An 18,998-nucleotide genomic window follows, 5' to 3' on the forward strand; every position below is an offset into this window, starting at 1 on the left:
TGGTAGCTGGGCTCCCACTGTCTATTCTTTCATTTCTCTTTCATTTGCATCATTTCCCCTCAGGATTCAGCCTCCCACAGCTTCCAAGAGTACAGACACTCTGCTAATCATGTGCCACTCAGCACAAGCCTGACAGCTTGACTTGTGCATGTAGTGTCCTTACCGGAAAACCTCCATTCATTCTTCAGGTGGGGAGGAGGATGAACCTGCATCTTGCAATGAGCAATGAAATACTTTAGTTTGTGGGCTCGGAACAAGATCAGAAGATGGAGCTAAAGGCTCAATTAAGGAACCTAGGATGTGAGGTTGTGTCCAGGACAGCTGGCTGTGAAATGTTAGATAAAATTAACTACTGCAACTCCGGCTTTCCTGGGTTGGAAAGTCAAAAGGTCACAGCATCGGAGCAGGACACCCACCTTCCAGATGTTCACTTACCCTACACTGCAGCGGGCCAGCTGCACCGCCATCGCAAGTCTGCGCGGCCTCGGCCGAGGAGGCGCGGGCGCTTGGCTGTTCTCATGCCCCTGGCCGCAGCCCGGGCTCCCAGGGTGGGTGCTGCCCCCCAGGGCGGGGCCTCAGGAAGGGAGCCGAAGCCTGAAAAGGTGCGGCATGGCCGGGCAGCAGAGACAACGTCTCCCCTGGAGTAGGGCGGACGTCCTTCGGCAGTGGTCCCGGCTCCTCCCCCTGCACCCCTCCTAATCCACCCCCCTCCTCCCAGAACTGCTCACGAGTTCGCGGCTCGCTCCCTGAAAGTGGAGCCAAGGGACCCGCGGCTACGGAGCACAACCCTCAGTGTTGGCACCGCCAGGGGCTACCCCTGCCCAACAGCATTGGGTTCCAAGCACAACCAAAGGGATCCGAAGTGCTGGGCCACAGCTCGCACTCCCACCCGGCAACCTATTCACACACGGCTCCACCTCCCCAGCAAGATCCAGACCACCAAGTATGAAAGCTAAGTGAGCTTGTATCTCCCTCTCCTGCCCCACATCCCCAGAGCCACCTGGACTGAGACATCACCTGATCTCTGTCCACGTGGGAGCAGGCGCGGCTCGTCCGGTGCTGCAGCGTGGCGCCAGCCCCGCAGGTGATCTCCTGTCACCTGCCCCGGGGCCCTCCCCTGAAGGCTGCGCTGCTCCAGTGCCAGTTTAGCAGTCAAACCTGTTTTGATCCCAACGCCACGCCTCGCAGCTCTACCCTAAGACACCACCAGACCTAAGTACTTTGCCCCAGTGCACTCGGAAGTGCACCAAGCACTTCTAAATTTAAAAATGCGTCCAGTATTGCACTTTTCTATCCCCGAGTACCCAAATATCGAAACGCTTGTTTCTCAAAACAAAACATCAAGAAAGATCATATTCTTACCCTTTAAGGAAACAAGCGCCTCAAAACATAGCCATTATTCAGTTAGACCTCATTCCATGAGATGCCTGCATCTGTCTGTGTGATTCCCATCGTCAGTAACCGCCCCAAGAGAATGACAAAAGAACCATTATTCCATCCTGTCCTACAATGGATTGTCAATGCAAAATTCATGCCCCAAGGGACCTCAGCAGAACTCTCTCAGTTCCTTGCTTTACAGATGCAGATGCTTAGGCTGAGCCCAGCCTTAGGATTGGGGGGAGGGGGGGGCGGGGATGCAGAGATGAGTGGATTCCTGAGAACCCACAGCCAAAGGGGCAACCTTCAGGTTTCATGAAGGACCCTGACTCAAGTAAATTAGGTCCAGAGCAGTTGAAGATGCTACCCAAGGGCACACACACACACACACACACACACACACACACTTCAGCACTTTCCTCTCTCCCCACTCCTAAAGAAAAGCCTGAAGCCTATAGGCTAACATAAACAGGGCCTTTTGGAGGTCCATTTCAGTAAAAAATTAACTCAGAGAGCAAAGGATCTAAGAAGTCCCTCCAGACCTAGCTCAGCTTTAAGTGAATCCAGCATTTTAGTTTAGTTCTGTGCAAATCAGCTAAGGTAACTTTGACCTGAAAATATTGTGCCTCAAACATATCAATTTTTTCATTTAGTGTGATTAATGGCACCAGACAAACAGAATATGAATATTAAATTGATTTGTTTGATAAGCAACTATTGCAGTGTACAAAGTTGATTATATCTAAATGGAGCATGCATTCACATACATTTCAAGCACACTGTGCTAAATAATTATGATTAAATGCAATGTTATTTGCTTGCTTTTATCTTTCTCAGTTCAGTCAACCGATGTTGCTATTATTTTAAGTGATCTCTAGCCCAATCCTGAGTGACAAGTGTTAGGCCTTGATGGGCTCTGGGAGAGAAGAAATTTGTAGCTATCCATCCTAGTTAGCAGGGCAGAGAAGAAAATGTTAGTCTCTGGCTTCCGTCATAATGGAACTCCAGACACAAGCATATTACTTTCTTTATGTGAGTGTGTGTTGGAGAGTATGTGTGTGTACATGCCTGTGTGTGTGGGTGTGTGCCCGTGACTGCAGGTGGAGGCCAAAAGTCCATGTCAGATGTTTTATTCTATTACTCTCCTCCTATTGTGACAAAGGGTCTTTCACTGAACCTGGGGCTGGTGAATGTGGCTAGACTGACTTGCCAGCAAGCCCCTGGGCTTCTGACTTCCTCTTCCCAGCACTGAGGTACAGGCACACTGTGACACCTGGGGTTTTACATGGGTGCTCAGGATCTCAATTCTAGTGTCCTATTTGCACAGCAAGCACTTTAGCCACTGGACTATCTCCCTAGCCCCAAGTGTAAGCTAATTCTGCTCTATTCGAGGTCACACTGGATCATCTTTATGAGGAGTCATCTACTCTTAACCTTTGGTCTAAGAAAGAAGCTGACACCAGAGGAGAAAGGTCTGGCACCATACTGTGATTGTCAGATCCAGGCCTGACCCTCCTCTCCTCTCCATGGATGGTCAAGAGTTTGTCTTAGAGACTGCACCAGTGTCGGGCTACCCTGATGGATGCACAATGGGCTGAGGATGGGAGACAATCCTCAGGTTCCCCAGCATTGCACACAGCCAGTCTTCTTGGTATACCCCTCTCCCCTCCCTCCTCACATCCAGAAGCCGGATTCCAAGCCAGTGGTGACTTTTCTCTGGAGATTGGAGGTTGGTTTTGATCGATATGAATGGAAAGGAGTTGGATAGAAGGCTACTGCAGAGAATCTGGCGCCCTCTGCCGATGGGGCTTGAGGATATTCAGGCTAAAATGGTCTCTGCAGTCATGGACTTTTCTTACATGTGCCAGGATTTTATTCAGATTTGACAGAGAGCTCCAGATACCTGTCTGTGAGTAGGTGAAAGACACACGTTTTTCAGACCCAGACCTGGGTTTTGAAATGGAAAGATTTACAATACAGGAAATTGTAATACATGTTGATCCTTTAAAAATACTTGTTTTATGTGTATAGATGTTTTGCCTGTATGTATTTCTGTGCATCTAGACATAAGTCTGGTACCTAGAAGAGAGTCAGATCCCCTGAGATTAGAGTTACAGACAGTTGTGAGCTGCCGTAGAACTGGAGTCTCTGCGAGAACAGTCTGTGCTCTTAACTGCTGAGACTTCTCACCAGCCACACATGTTGATTCTTGAACATGTTCTGTAGTCCAAGCAAGCAAGACACCTAAGAATGCTTCTTTGTGAAGAGCTCTTTGAGTATGAAAATAGCATCCAACTTTCTTCCTGCAAACTTACACAGCCTTCCCACTCCTCCCAGCTGACCCTGTGCCTAAGAAGGCTTTGAAGCTCAGTGCCAACCTCAATCATACTGCTGTGAGAAAGTTCTTTTCTAATAGTTCACCAAATCAAAGGCCAAAACAACACCTCACAAGGGCCCAGGTGTGTGTGTGCGTATGTGTGTTTGCACGTGTGTGTGCACTCTCACACACACACCCCTGTGTATTCGTGAAATGTGGATATGAGACAATGGTAAATCTTGAAGTGATCATTGTTGCCACATTTATTATTTATATGTCACACTGTATTACACGTTTTATATTTTTCTTGAGGTTATATGTGCTTTTAAGTGTGATTCAATTTCCATTACCTCACTGCCTACAGTGTTTAAATCAGTTTGTGTGATGTTATCAAAATACTTGAGTCTTTCCTTGGGATTCTGTGTACCATGCAAGGATCGGTGACTCTCTCTGTGGCCATCAGTTAAGAAAACAGTTTAATTTTATTAAAGATTCTCCTCAGAAATCAAATCAACTCTCAAAGATCTGATAAGTTGGTACTTGAAGAATTTCAGGAAATTCAGCATAAGAAACTGCCTACCTAGAAACATTTTATGGCTTAGGATTTATCATTTAGCTGTTAACCTCTGATGGAAAACAAGCTGCTGTAACTAGTCATTGAGCAGCTGTGAGTTGAGACCCACAAAGCCTTCTACAATAAATAGTCCATGCGGCGATGGTTCCTGTTTTAAATAGAAGGCAATGGGAAATACAAGGCAACTACTGATGTACGCTTGGACTTATATTTGAATCCAGGCCTGACTCCAAAGCCAATGCAGTTCACATTGCTTTCCAAAGGCTCACTGGCCTGCTAAATCTGGCCTTGGTTCTAAGTAACAATCTTTCCCATCTAGCTCCTAGTCCTTCAGCCCATGTGGGCAATGTCCCCTGCTGCTGAGTTGGTTTACCAGGACTTGAAAAGAAGATGGGCTGCTATCAGAGCTTTTGAATCCCTAGTGGCAGACCACGCGGTTTGAACAATTCAATAAAGCCTTCTAAGCCTGGTGCAGTGGCACAGTCCTACAAACCCAGGACTTGGGAGGAGGAGGGAGGAGGATTAGGAGTGAGTCCAATCTTGGCTACATATTGAAGCCCTGTCTCAACAAAACAAAGCAGAACAGAACAGAAAGTACTCAGTCGTTTTTTTCTTCTCTTGCGTCTGTATTTCTGAGCAAGGCTCTAGCTCATGGCCTTCTATGTGAATTCCATCAGCAGCACTGATGTGCAGCCTCTTATGAGGTGAGTAGCAAATAGCTATAAGGAAACTCATCAAATGCCTAAGGGAGAAGACACAATCATAAGTGTTTCCGCTGAGAAGTGGACAAGCTCTCATCAGACCAAGAAACAGATGCCTCAGTTGTTGAAAAAGGGATTAAGTGTATAAAGCCTATGCTAAAAGCAGGGAATGGCCAGGAGCATGAACATTTAAGTGGGAAGAAAATGAGTCTAAGTTACAAAGCACGGGGCCCATAAGCACCAGGCTAGGTGATTTGTTATGACTGATAACAGACTCCAAGAAAGATCTTAAATTACAAAACAATGTGATAAAGCGTTCTTGGATGGATGGATTTGCAATTGTTAGGACAGTGCTATGCATGAGTGTGGAGTTAGTGGCACAAACCAGTCACGCTGCAGAAATCCTAACTGAAGCGCATTGGCCTGGCAGAAAGTATATGGGCATGCTATGCTTGCCATCACAAGTTAATTCCCTTCATAACTCACCAGTCTGAGGCTAGTTTTGCCTCAGTCTTCTAAGATTCCTATGCTTAATAGGACTACTTCTTGTTGGGTTTGAGTTCCCATACTTCAAGAAAAAAGAAGCAGGCACACGCACACACAAAAGATGAAGGAATCCTCTATGCCTGTTCCTTGAGTAAACCAAGGTAACCAAGGCAAAAGGAAGTGAAAATTTAATAGAAAGCTGTACATTTTCAGAACTGTAAACACTTTTTTACACTAGGGCTGGGGTCAGGGACTCAGTCAGGGAAGGACTCACTGTATGGATGTGAGGATCTGAGTTTTGATCCTAAGTACCCATTTAAAAAGCCTAAGGTGGTCATTCGTACCTGTAATCCCAGACCCAGACCCCCAGGATCTCTGGGGGCTTCCTGGCCAGCTAGTCTTGCAAGAATATAAGATCCAAATTCAAGTGAAAGACTCTGTCTCAAAAAGTAAGGTAGAGAATGCCAAAGAAAGACACCCAGTTGTGAACTCTAGCCTCCCATGTGCATAGTGAACACATATACATATACCACACACTAATCAAAAATTTTAAAAGCTTGTTACAATAAACATTAATTATATTTAATCAGAATAAAATAAAGATATTTTCCTTTGCAAAGCAACTAAATAAGCAAGTTTTGAAGTTCTCTGAGAGCCCAGGGTCATGTTAAGAAGGGACCCAATGGTCCTTCTTAAGAGGTAGGTAGCTACCCACTGCTGCTGCACTTACCTTGTGGTCTCATTATCTGGGTTTCCCGACATTCTGTAAAATCTCTTAGGCAGTATAAATCCCTCACTGTTTTATCCTTTTGCATTTTATTTGAAGTTTTGCAGCATTCTCATTGGAACAGTAGCTGTATTAGGTGACACATGTGTGATTTGTGTGCTAAACAAGAGAACACAGTGCTTCGCCCCTCCTCTTGGCTTGTTCCCTGAAAGCTCCTTAAAGTTCTAAGAACCCCCTAAAACCTTTTCAGGCTTGAAATAAATCACCTCCTCAATCTAGGGACTAGCCTCCAAATTAAGGACAGTTATTGATAAGGATGGATATTTTGATTAAAATCCTTTCTCTAGGGATTCGCTGACTCAATTCTAAAGAGAATCTAGTTACGGCCAAATTTCACCTCCATCTGATGTGGGGCCACCCAGTTTTTATGAACAAGAAATTCAATTTAGTTTCTTATCAACCTATTAGATTCCCAACCAGCCTGATCTCTGAATTGAGATTGGCTACAAGAAGTCTAATTTAAGTAAAGCAATCAGAAAGCCCTGACTCTAATGATAAGGTTCACTAGACATCTCCATCATCTCCATCCCAATTGTATCACCCTACAGCCACATAGGTCAGAGTAACCAGTTTTCTCTTTCATAAAATACACATGCATCTGTTCTATAGTCAATACTAATTATGCTTTCTCTTTAAGAGAAAAATTAAGTGAAACAGTCTTCACATTTATACATTCTAGCTGATAGCAGACAGGGAAGGGAGAGCAAAGGAGCAGAAACTAGTGGAAACAGCACTAGGTATCAATCAATCAATCAATCAATCAATCAATCAAACCAACCAACCAAACTGTGGAAAACAATCCAGCTCCAAAGCTCTTGGCAGTGCATAATTGGTGGAGAAAAAGTAATCAAATTTGCTAGGATTCAGCTTTGTAGGACTGAATATAACACAGTTGTATCCACCCTAAAGCTCATACATTGAAATTAGCCTACACTGTAGGACACTTGGAGATGAGGAATCTGTAGGGTAAATTAGGTCACAAAAAACCCTCCATAACAGAATTAACAGTTATGATGGTTAGTATTGTTAACAGAGCTATGGGAATATCTATGAAGGATTGTCTAGATTAAGGTTAATCTCTGAGAATGTCTGCAAAAGACTGTCTGTATTATCTTGAGGTGGGAAGACCTATCTACCACGGACGGGACCATTCCCTAGGCATGGCATTCTGGATTGTATGAATAGAGAAAGTAAGCTGAGCATGCATATGTGCATTCATTACTCTTTCCTGGCTGCATATGTAATGTGACTAGGTACTTAGAGCTCCTACCATACATGACTTACATGCTATGGTGAAATATAACCTCCAATCATGCGCTAAATAAACCCTTTCTCCCATGAGTTGGTTTCGATTGGGTCTTTTATCCAAGAAACAGGAAAAAAAGCTGAGACAGAAGGAAGTCGGTAGTGAGAAGTGGGTTTGCTGTTGCGATAAAACTGACCCTGTGAGTTTTAGGCCTTTGCAACTGTTTTGTGAGTGTAATGTATAAGAATTTTGAACTTTGGGATAAAAAACCAAACCACTGAGTACTGTAAACAGGGCTTAATAGGATGTTCTAGTGGCATCCTGGAAGACAACAGTGTATAGAGGAATGAAGTGAAGGACAGTGAAGGTCTGGCTCATAAGGTTTCAAAGAGAGAACCAAGGACTGTCATGTCATGAACTTGGCTGGGGCCGTCCGTGTGACATTTTGTTAAGGAACCTGTCTTTATTCTGTTCATGTCCTAAGAACTTAAGTGAAGTGAAATTTAAAGATGATGAGCTAATTTGTTTGGTGGAGGAAAGGTGTATGGGAAAAGTAAAATTTCCGAGAGGGAAGGTGCAGAAACAGAAAAATCTGCAAACGTCTATAACTGCTAAGGAGATTTTAGAGAAACCCAGTGCTTGACACTGGGCCAACAGGAAGTGTGTTCTTGGTGAGAACACAGAAGCGTATATACAGCTGCCGACTAAGGAGCTGGGCTGACTTGAAGCTGGCAGCAGGAATTGGCAAGGTTGTCACATGATGCTGGTTTTGAAGGCATGGAAGATGCAAGATTGAGGAGATCCTGGGGATCCACTAAGGCCAGGCACCGTGTGACAGAGTTGCAAACCGTGAAGAGAGGCCCTGATATGCTATTGATGAGGACACCTAAGTGTCAGAGATGCCAGGTCCATGGAAGGTCTGCCAAGGAGAGCTGCAAGTGTGGAGTAGAGTGGACCTAAGAGAAAAGCTGTGTGTGCTGTAAGTAGCAAGGGAGGAGGAATAGGGCTTCCAAATCCTTTTGGAATCACACTGATACCATCACAAGCTCCAGAGCTATAATATGCTGTATAAAGAAAGAGCTCTAGGCTTTTATGCTTGCCCTGTTGGAATTCAGTTCTGCTTTGGTATTTTTATTCTTCTTATGCTCTGAGTCTTCCCTTTTGGAATAAGAATGTTTATTCTATGCCATTATATGTTGGAAGCTTGTAACTTGTTTTTGTTTTAGTTGTTTATAGGAGTTTACAGTTAAGAAACTTTGGATTTTTAAAGTTTTGGAATTCTTAATGACTATGAGAATAAAGTTGGGTATCTTAGTTTGAGCTTTATTGCTGTGAAGGGACACCACAACCAAGCAACTTTTACAAAGGAAAACATTTAATTGGGGCTGGCTTATAGCTTCAGAGGTTTAGCCCATTACCGTCATGCAGGCAGACCTAGTGCTGGAGAAGGAGCTGAGAGTTCTATATCTTGATCTGAAGGCATCCAGGAGGAGACTCTCATTCCACACTGGACAGAACTTGAGCATAGAAGACCTAAAACCCCATCTACATATTGAAGTACTCCAACATAGCCACACCTCCTAATAGTGCCACTCCATATGGCCAAGGATTAAAATACATGAAGTTATTCAAACCACCACACTGGGATATGGGAACTTTTAAGTTGTAATGAGTATATTTTTATAGTATAAAATGGTCATAAGCCCATGGGGACAAGAGGTAGAAGGTTGTGGGTTAAAAGTGATGTGTTTACTCACTGATAAGTGGATATTAGTCAAAAGTTTGGAATACCCAAGATACAATTCATAGACCATATGAAGCTCAAGAAGAAGGAATATCAAAGTGTGAATGCATCAAGTGCTTCTTAGAATGGGGAACAAAATACTCACAGGAGGAAATATGATGACAAAGTGTGGAGCAGAGACTGAAGGAAAGTCCATCCAGAGACTGCCCCACCTGGGGATCCATCCCATATACAGTTGCCAAATCCAGACGCTATTGTGGATGCCAGGAAGTGCTTGCTGACAGGAGCCTGATATGACTGTCTCCTGAGAGGCTTTGCCAGAGCCTGACAAATATAGAGGCGGATGCTCACAGGTAACCACTGGATTGAGCACAGGGTCCCCAATGGATGAGTTAGAGAATGGACTTAAGGAGCTGAAGGGGTCTGCAACCCCATAGAAGGAACAATATCAACCAACCAGACACCCCAGTGTTCCCAGGGACTAAACCACCAACCAAAGAGTACATATGGAGGGACCAGCCTCATGTGTAGCAAAGGATGGCCTTATCTAGCATCAATGGGAGTGGAGGCCTTGGTCCTGAGGTGGTTCAATGTCCTGATGTAGGGGAAGGCCAGGGCAGGGAGTGGGTGGGTGGTGGAGAGGCAGGGGGAGGGGGGATTAGATATGGGATTTCCAGAGGGGAGACCTGGAAAGGGAATAGCATTTGAAATGTAAATGAAGAAAATATCCAATAAAAAAAAAGTGATGTGTTTAGCTGGGTAATGGTGTCATATGCCTTTAATCTCAGCACTTAGGAGACAGAGGCATATGGATCTCTGGGTCAAGGTCAGCCTGGTCTACAGAGCCTGTTCCAGTACAGCCAGTACTACACAGAGAAGCCCTGTCTTGGAAAAAAAAAAAAAGTGCTGTGTTTGAAGTGATAGGGCTAGATTGTGATGGTGGGTATTGTTAACTAGATCTAAGAGGCAGGACCTGAGAGGGATTATTTAGATTAAAATTAGCCTCTGAGAATATCTGTTAGGGGCTGTCTTAACTACATTAATTGAGGTGGGAAGACCTGTCCACTGTGGGCAGGGTCGTTCTTTAGAGATCCTGGACTATATTATTGGGGGCGGGGAGGACGACACAAGCTAAGTATATATGTATGCATTCATCACTCTCTTCCAACTGTAAATGGAATGTGGCCAGCTGCTACAATCTCTACTACCGTGGCATGTTTCCACACCATGATGGGCTGTAACCTGTATCTGTGAGCTAAATAAACCCTTCCACCATTGAGTTTTGTCATGGTTATTTTATCATAGCATGGACCTATATCTGTGAGCTAAATAAACCCTTCCACCATTGAGTTTTGTCATGGTTATTTTATCATAGCATAGGGAACAGAGCTAAGACAGTATCCTTATAAAAGACACTAGGAAGTTTGTTCACCCCTTTCTTTACCCACTTTTGCAGGAAACACCAAGAAAATAGCAATCTATGGATCAAAAAGTGTTCCCACTAGAGCCTGATCATGCTACCACCTGTATCCGACTCCTCCAGAGCAGAGAGAAATCTTTTTATTATAACATTAGTCTGTGCTACCTTGTTTTGTTATTATAGTAACCTTAACTAAAACAAAGACTTGCTTTTGTGATTACCTGTCTTCTTGTATTCTCATCTTCAAAGACAAGATGTATCATGAAAGCCTTGTTCGTTTCAAAATGGACTGCAAAAATTTAACATTATTAATATTTTTCCTCAGAGCCTTGTGTGATAACAGCCCTGCAACAGAAGAAGAAAATTGTCCTCTTCTTAGGGCATCCAGCAAGTATGTTGTATCTTGGCTCGGACAAGCTGGGTCTCACTAGTGTTGCTAGGTGGAGTCATGTTAACTGTGGCCCCTAGAGGCAATGGGTATTACCTCACAGAGGAAGTAGCCAACCACATTCCATATGCCTACACACTCTCAAAGGGGAAGGACAGAAAGGAAAATATCCAACTTAGCTTTTCTACTAACTTCTCAGAAGCTAGCTTTCTGTCCCCCAATGTTCAAACCCCATACTTTCCCCTGAGCTATATAGATCATGGCAAGCATTTATTAGCTGCTCTGTCCTCACTGAGAGTGAGCCAGTCAGGTTCTGATCTTCAGCTCCATGACTAGAAAGTTTCTGGTTCTTAGAGAGACAGTCCTCCGCATACAGTCCACCTCAGCTACTCTGTAAGGCCTTAAGATATTGTACAGTTGATCTGACATGGCATCTGTTGTCTTCTTGTTGGCTGAAACTGAACAAAAGTAGCAATAGGGACATTCTTCTTCCTGAGTCTAAAGAGATTGTTTCTGTTTTAGTATAATCTTTTTTTTTTTTTTTTAAGCAGAGTCTCACATATCCCAGGCTGGACTCAGACTCTCAGTTACACAACTGAGGCTGGCCTTGAACTTTGGATCCTCTTTCCTCTACCTCCAAAGTGCTTGGATAACAGACGGTCACTACTTTGGACACTATGCACATCAGGGAACTGGAGCCCAGGGCCTTGTGCATGCTCAGTAAGCACCAGCTGAGCCATCCCCCAGACTCTTTGTGTGCGTGTGTGTGTGCGTTTGTGTGTGTGTGTGTGTGCACATGTGTGTGTTGTAAGTGTACAGGTGTGTGTACAGGACAGAAGGACATCAGGTGTTCTATCACACTCTTCCTTAGTCCCTTGAAACAAGGTCAATCAGGAAACCTGAAGCTAGGTTGGAGGTCAGTGAGCTACAGCAGCCCTCCTGTCTCTGCTCTCCACAGCACTGGGATTTCAGGCATTCATGCAACCATGCTGAGCCATCTCAAGATTTGAACCCAGGTCCTCACAATTGCACTCCTACTTACTGAACCATCTCTCCAGCCTGGTTTGTTTGTTTCATTTTTAAATTAAATTAAGGAAGCTTCTTATTTGTCATTTCAAGGAATACACACACACACACACACACACACACACACACACATATATGTGTATATATATATCACACACACATATATATGTGTGTGTGTGTTTATACCTATACATGAGTAACTCATCTTTAAAATGATTTCCCCAATCTATTAAGATAGTCAAATCGTTTCTCTCACATATGAAGCGAGCGCTAGCAGTGAATAACGTTCAAATTGCTGAGGTACAAGGCGCTACTTTGGGTGCTGCCTATTCTGGGCCCACTGTGGACTCCAACAGACTGGGCCTCCAGTTCCGGATGCTAGTAGGAGGTCCCACTCCTTGCCCAATCAAAGGAAACACACCATTGTGGCAGTCACTTCCCCACACTAGTGAGGACTCAACCCTTGAGTGCCTGACCTGCGGGACCTCTGCCTCAGGGCCTGCAGCATGGCGCTGCCCACACCGAGGCCCCACTGTGCAGAACCACTGCCACCTACTGGCCTGGTGGAACTGATAGACCTCTACCATGGGAGCTGCTGCCTCCAGCGTGGACCACATTGAGCTAGCCTCTACCATGTGGGTTACAAAGTCAAGTCCACACCAACCACTCAGTTCCACGTTTCACGTAGACCGCAAACAAAACAAAACAAAACAACCTCAAACAAACACATTTCAATGCCCCGTCCAGACCCCTGGGTGACTTCCTTTCTCGAAAGTGTTTCATAATCCCTCTTGCTCTTGCAGTCGTTCCAGAATTCCTAGATCTAGGTTAGACTGCTTTTGGGCGGTTCTGAGACATCACCATAGCGTCTAGATTTTCACATGATAACCTGAACATTTAGCTTCGCCGTACACTCATAGCCTGTTACTAAACTCTTCTCGGGATGCTGGTACGAATAGTTCAGTAATATCCCTATCACCCAATGGGTACCAAACTGTCTTCGAACTTATCCCCAGGCACCCACTGGGATGTCTCCTGGGAAATCTCAAATCTCTGAAGTAACACCAGACTGGAGGGCATCAAAACTAGTACACTTCTGCAATAAGGTCTGGACTCAGTGTCCGTTAGACAATGGCTCTAAATGGCTACTTAATGGCACACTAGATCCAATTATTTTAAGAGATCTTCCTATGTACTGCCAGTGGTCTGGTAAATGGAAAGAGATTCCCTATGCCCAACCATTTACCTGTTCATGGTCCCACACCCTTGGCCTATTCTCACAGCCTGCATGCTTAGTTTGTGTCACAGGCCTGAACCTGCCTGGACAAACTCATTTTCTGTCACCATGATCTTATGCCACTGCTGCCAGCTTTCTTATTCTAGTCCTAGCCAAATGTTTCTTTGCTAATGCAAAAATGTGCTTTTCTCTACCTACACAGCACGTCAGAGTTACTTACAATTTTCATTCCTATCCTGTCTTGATTGATGATGATTTTTACGACTGCCATTAAATTCTATTCAGTTATAACCAATCGATATGGCTCTCAGTCCGGTCAGAAGTCTGCTAAATATTAAGTTTTTGACAGTCAGAATTCCCAAAGCCTTTTACAGACCCCATGAAGTCTCAGAAGATGTGGCCACAGCTACAAGATACTGCCTGGATTGTGATATGATAATCACTGAAATATGCAGTGGACAAAACCAGATACCTTGAGTCAAATGACTTAGCTAAATCAAGGAAAGCCATTTCTCATGTCACGTGTATCCATTCCACAGAGAAAAAGCCCCGTGTCTTCTGTGCTTGAAGGCCAGACTGACTCTGCCCAAGTTCCCATGGAGATCACAGGGATCTATTGGCTAGTGGACTCTGTCATTTTTTAAATAATATATAACTGGTATATAACTGGTAGATTATTGTTTATTCTTCTCAGACTTCTGACTACATTGACAGCTAAGGTACTGTAGCTTGACAGCTAGAAAAAGCTTTCACAGATAAAATCCTTACCTAAACTTGGTTTCCTTTAATTAAATGCTTCATATTTCCTCTTCTTGCTATGCCACTGTCCTAGCATTATTTGAGTTCTTATAAATTTGCTTAATTCTAATAAGACATTCCACTATACAATCCAACTTTTTAATCAGAAGTTCTTGTTCCTTCTGCTCCACAAAAGGCTCATCTTAAAGACGGTTCATGTTGTTAACGCATGTTGCTATTGCTTTTGTAAACTTACAAGTTCCAGGAAACCCACTCAGATCTGCCTCTCATGGACCCAACAGACTCCACCCAGATAACATCTTGTCAAGTTCAGGTGCGTACTATATCTAGGACAGCTCCAGAAAAACAAACTTCAGATGCTCCAATCTTCTCTCAGACACAGATGCTTCTAATGGACCTGTGACTTCCGACCTATCCTCAGATGGCCCCATAGACTCTAGACAGAAAGGAAACAGCCAACTCTTCTAAGCCTGGACAAACACCTCCCATACCCATTCTTCTAGGTTCCCTAGAGACAAGTCGCCCCAATGTCAGCATGAAGCAGTCAGATATCACGACAACTCTATTCCTGTTCTACCATCACCTTTTCTAAGTTTTTTTCTTTTTTAATTAAACCAAAATGGGGCAATGTTAGCGTTCTCTCTAAACTCCACCCCACAGTTATCTGGCAGCAGCCAGGTATGCTCCACCCCACAGTTACCTGGCAATAGCCAGGTAGGCCTGACCCACTATAAAAGGGGCTCATACCCCCTCCTCTCTCTCTTGTTCCTTTCTTGCTCCCTTGCTCTTCCCTTTCCTCTTAACTTCCTAGTCCCCCCCCCCCCTTTCAGGTGTGCATAGCTGACCTCTACTTCTCTCTCCCCCCACCCCCTGCCTTTTTCTGCCTCTACTACCCTCTTAACTCCTCTCCCCATGTCCTGAATAAACTTTATTCTATACTATACCATTGTGTGGTCTCTCAGGGGAAGGGATGCCTCGGCACAGGCCTACTGAGACATCCCCTTCCCTGATACCTCACCACATACCCCCATAGATCATATCCCCTTCTTCTCCATATCTTTTTATAAACACATCACCTAGGGGTACAAATTGGGTGAAAGCATGAGAACATAAGTGACTTCAATTTCTCTTTCTTTTGTTCTTTCTCTCTTTCTTTCTTTCTTTCTTAATTTTCAGGGTAAGTGGGATATAAAAAAATAAAGTCTAACTATCTGACAAATATATATTTATTGTTGTAAATGGACTTCCTTTTCCGAAGAAACACTTTTGTTAAAATGTCTCTAGAAAAATAGTTTCCATGTGTCCAGCAACTTAACCAAGAAAACCTCCAAAAAGCTCTTCTGAGATGCCCGTGAGGACTCAGTTTGACCTGTGTTCAGTACCGATGATCTTTAACCTAGTGTAACTTAACGTACAGCTCCTAAGTGGGAAGCAGGATACTGCTCTGGTTAAGGAAAGATGAGAATAGCATCAGCCCAGTTTCACTCATGGGTAAAGCAGAAATTCTAAAGCCTGGTTGCTTTTCCTCCCTGGTCATAAACGCAGTGGAGATCGTTGCAAGATCCTTTTAGTGGCTGTCTGATGCATGATAGATGTGTGCCCTCACACACCGAGCGGCACTGGCCCCCTGAGACTCTCACCAGTCTCGGCCTAATCAACAATCTGTTACTTCAGCCTCGATTACAGGTTTAAAAGGCTGAAACATTTCTGCATGCTTGAAAGGACCCTTCTCCCCAAGTCTCTTCAGCACAGCACTTCCCTTTTCTCTCTTCCTAATGGAAAGGGAGTGGAATGGAAAGACTGCTGTTGGATTCTCGCCTGTTCTTCCTTTCTAGCAAAGTTGCATGCACACTCACAGTTATATGCTTTTTCTTCAAACCCTACCTGCCCTTTCTTTGTGTTTGGTTATGTCTGGTTCATTCACTGTAAGACCTTTGTAGACTATCCTGTGTTCCAGACAGTTTCCTTGTCTGTAATTTCCCCTTTAAAGTCAAGGCTTTTTCTTTTTAACACATTCATTTTTCTTTTGATTTCACACTTCACCCTTGGCAATAGAGAGTTTAAAATTATTTCTGTATTCCTTCCCCTTAATAGCTTCCATGTGCTATCTTGCTTATTCAAGTTGAAGAATCTTTGTGTATACTCAGACAGACTTTTTTCCTTTTCTTTAATCAGCCTGGAATAATTGTAATATATATTCTCTCCAAATTATTAAACTACTAGATCAGTAACATTTTAAAAATACCCTACAATGTCCTTTTTACTAAAATACCACTTTTGTTATATATCAAATACCCACATGTACTGGAATCTATTTCTGAGTTCTTCATTCTTTTCTTTGATTTTTTTTTTCTAAGCCCAAATCAAAGCCAATAAGGAGGTCATGGCATGCTTCAGTGTGATGAAGTGCCGTGGATTCTGTCTCCTCTCAAGTGAACTATTCTGCATAAACTTAAACAACAACAACAACAACAAAAAAACTGTATCCAATCCCTCTCAAACTGCCTTCAAATTAAAATTACAATCATTTTATATTTACTTACTTTAGAAATAATTCATATTTTATTTCATTTATCTGAGAACCTACTGCTTGATTTCCTTTTGTAACATTTTAGTATTTTTTTTCTGATGATCCTTATTTCCTATTATTGTACAGAAAAAAATTTGTTTTCCTCTATTTACCTTTGGGTAGGACAACCCAAGTCTGTTGAAGCCATGATGATCCTCATAATAAGCCCAAGTGCTAGATGTGAAAGCATGGGACGTGCTATCTGCTCCGTTGGGTTCTGATCTTACTTTGGTCCAATCTTTCCCTGCTGAGCTCTATTCTTCCCTTTTGGAATGTGGATGCGTTCGTTTTCTGTGTCATTTTAGGTTGGATCTATGTAACTTGTGTTTACTTAGTTTTAATGCTCATACAGGCATGCATAGTGGCCTTTTGACTCTCAGAAGAGATTTGGGGCTCTTAAACACTGTAAGTATTGAATACAGTGAAGAGTTTTGAAGTTGAATCAGATGGATTTTGCATCATGAGTCTATGAAACACAAGGTGGAATCTAGGTTTACAAGGGGTGGACTTGTGATGACTAATATTGTCAATTTTGATAAGATCTAAACATCAACTACATTGTAGATTCTTGTAGAAGTCTTATATATTCTATAAGACAAACTTTTAGGTCAATAGTTCTCAACTTTTAATACAGTGATTCATGCTTTAGTGACCCCCAACCATCAAATTATTTTTGTTGCCATGTTATAACTATAATTTTGCTATGGTTATGAATCATAATGTAAATATTTTGGAGTTAGAGTTTTCTAAAAGGGGTCATGACCCACAGGTTGAGATCCACTGCTCTAGACTTATCTATGAGGAAATTTCTAGACTGAGTTAATACAAGCAGGAAGATTCACCTGAAATATGGACACCACTATCCTGGTGACCAGGGTCCTGGACTGACTAGACAGTTTACCAGAGTTCATAGTTCATAGTTCATAGCTCTCTCCTTCTTGAGTGCAGATGCAATGTGGGCAGCTGCCTTGTGCTCCAGCACTGTGCCCTTCCTGCCACAATGGACTGGACATTCAAACTGTAAACCAAGTTAAACCCTTCCGTAAGTTGTGTTTGTCATATATCTTGTCCCAGCACCAGAAAAGTAATTACCTTCACACCCCAAATCAGCTTTCTAGGCTCTGGTCTATACTTCATCTTTTCCACACTTGTTCTAAATAACCTTCCCTATGGCATCCAGGTTCTACAGACCTCCCCAGCCCTTTCAATGATATCTCAGAATGTCACGTTTTATTCCAGTCTGTTGATATTCCTTGTCCCCTTCCCTCTTGTTCTTCCAACCTACATTTCTTTTCTTTCACCCTGCTTTGTTAAATCTTTGTGTTGTAAAGAATTAAAAGCCATCCAGTAATTTCAACTACCAGAAGTCTATCTTCCCTTAGTTCTTCTCCCTTTCTTTCTTAAGACTAACTCCATAGCGTAGAGTGAGAAAGAACTGCAAGGGTGCTTTCTAGAAATTTCCTGCATCTCTCTCTAGTTCTTCTCTATTGGAAACAAATTACAAGAAATTGGGATAGAAAAATGCCTGCTTCCTTTACTAGGGAAGGCTATATCCCTTTCTGTTGGCTAACTTTGTTAGAGTTAAAACTGAGAGGCTATACATGTTCTAAGAAGTATATATCTTAAGAAAAATTTCTCTTTCACCTCATTCGTGGATCTTAAGTGAGCCTTGGAAATGGCAAGAAAGTCTCCCTTTTATACGTTTCTCTGCAGGTGGAGGATCTACCTGCAGACATGTTGCTTTAGCACTTACACAGGCAAGGAACCTCATGTCTAGAGTAGATTCTAAGTCCTACCCAATGGACAGAATAGTTTGCAATTTCTCCCTAAGAAATATGCATCTCATCTCTTTGTATCTGGACTCAGCCATATAACTCAGTTTTATCCAGTAGAGCACAGGAAGATGTGGTTTTCAGAATTATGCACATGACACAATTTATGCTCCCATCATAAAACAAACCTAATTGTTTGCTGTGTACAAGCTAAGATAATATAGTTTAGTAAAGATTTTAAAAAGTATGAACGGAGAGAAAATCTAGGAGCCAGTCAGGAGGAGCTATAAAGAGTGGACTCTGGAGTTATGGATATCACAACAGAAGTCTGAAATAGGAGTGGTGGGAGACATAATTGAAGGGTTATAGCAAGAGTTTGGAGTAGAAGACTTATGTGTCATATACTCAAATGTAGGAGAGCAAGATCACATGGATTATAGCTTAACTTACTAAGTAAATGAGTGTGGCTCAAGAACTGCACAAAATGGAACCAGTCAAAACTCCAGAATGAGTGGAGGTCACCATGCTTTACCACTAGCTGAGTAGCTCTTGGTGATTAATAACAGCTGCGGATGCAGGATTCTATTCAGGTATG

The 18,998-nt window shown here is 43.1% G+C and overlaps 1 protein-coding gene across 7 annotated transcripts in view; it reads right to left on the reverse strand.

Annotated features, from left to right (window-relative positions):
- 1700019D03Rik (RIKEN cDNA 1700019D03 gene) overlaps positions 1-18,998 on the reverse strand; it is a 70,334-nt gene that overhangs the window by 29,856 nt on the left and 21,480 nt on the right. Inside the window, exon 1 of one of the 7 annotated variants that reach the window (NM_001368278.1) lies at positions 10,874-11,052. The exons of 3 other annotated variants lie outside the window; for them this stretch is intronic. The gene's annotated coding sequence lies outside the window, so the exon portion shown is untranslated. Of the gene's footprint in view, positions 1-435; positions 662-1,017; positions 1,172-1,362; positions 1,436-10,873; positions 11,053-18,998 lie in introns of those variants that run through there. 3 more of the 7 variants (NM_001368279.1, NM_001368280.1, NM_144953.3) reach the window with 3 other exon arrangements.

This window comes from Mus musculus, chromosome 1 (genome assembly GCF_000001635.26).
Source record: "Mus musculus strain C57BL/6J chromosome 1, GRCm38.p6 C57BL/6J".
NCBI classification, from domain to species: Eukaryota; Metazoa; Chordata; class Mammalia; order Rodentia; family Muridae; genus Mus; species Mus musculus.